Source organism: Nicotiana attenuata, unplaced genomic scaffold (assembly GCF_001879085.1).
Source record: "Nicotiana attenuata strain UT unplaced genomic scaffold, NIATTr2, whole genome shotgun sequence".
In the NCBI taxonomy this organism is placed as follows: domain Eukaryota; kingdom Viridiplantae; phylum Streptophyta; class Magnoliopsida; order Solanales; family Solanaceae; genus Nicotiana; species Nicotiana attenuata.
This window is the reverse complement of record NW_017672698.1, coordinates 76,432-77,242: the sequence shown is the minus strand read 5'-3', so window position 1 is coordinate 77,242 and position 811 is coordinate 76,432.

The following is an 811-nucleotide window of genomic DNA, read 5'->3' as shown; positions in this document are numbered from 1 at the left end:
CCCAATTCCTTTGATATTGACAGCCCCATCAAAATACATTTTCCATACAGGATGATCGTCTGGAACCGCTTCCTCTATTGAGTTGATCTCTTCGTCTGGGAAGTATGTGCTAAGTGGCATGTACTCATTATTAACTGGATTCTCTGCCAAATGATCTGCCAAAGCCTGTGCTTTCATTGCGGTGCGAGTGACATAGACGATGCCAAACTCTATGAGCAAGATTTGCCATTTTGCGAGCCTGCCAGTGGGCATTGGCTTTTGGAAGATGTACTTCAAAGGATCCATTCTGGATATGAGGTAAGTAGTGTAGGCCAAAAGATAATGTCTCAGCTTCTGAGCGACCCAAGTCAAGGCACAACATGTCCTTTTTAAAAGGGTGTACTTAACCTCATAATTGGTGAACATCTTGCTCAAATAATAGATTGCCTGTTCCTTTTTGCCTGTTGCATCATGTTGCCCCAGAACGCATCCAAAGGAATTACCCATCACCGATAGATATAAAAACAAAAGGCCTACCAGGTTCAGGCGGGACTAGTACAGGGGGTTTTGACAGATAATCTTTGATCCTGTCAAAAGCTTTTTGGCAATCGTCTGTCCACCTGATACCGACATCCTTTTTTAGCAACTTAAAGATGGGCTCGTACGTGGTTGTGAGCTGAGCAATGAACCTACTAATGTAGTTCAACCTCCCGAGCAAACTCATGACTTCCTTTTTGTTCTTCGGGGGTGGCAGATCTCGAATGGACTTTATCTTAGATGGATCCAATTTGATGCCTCTACGGCTGACTATAAACCGAGAGTTTCCCAGACG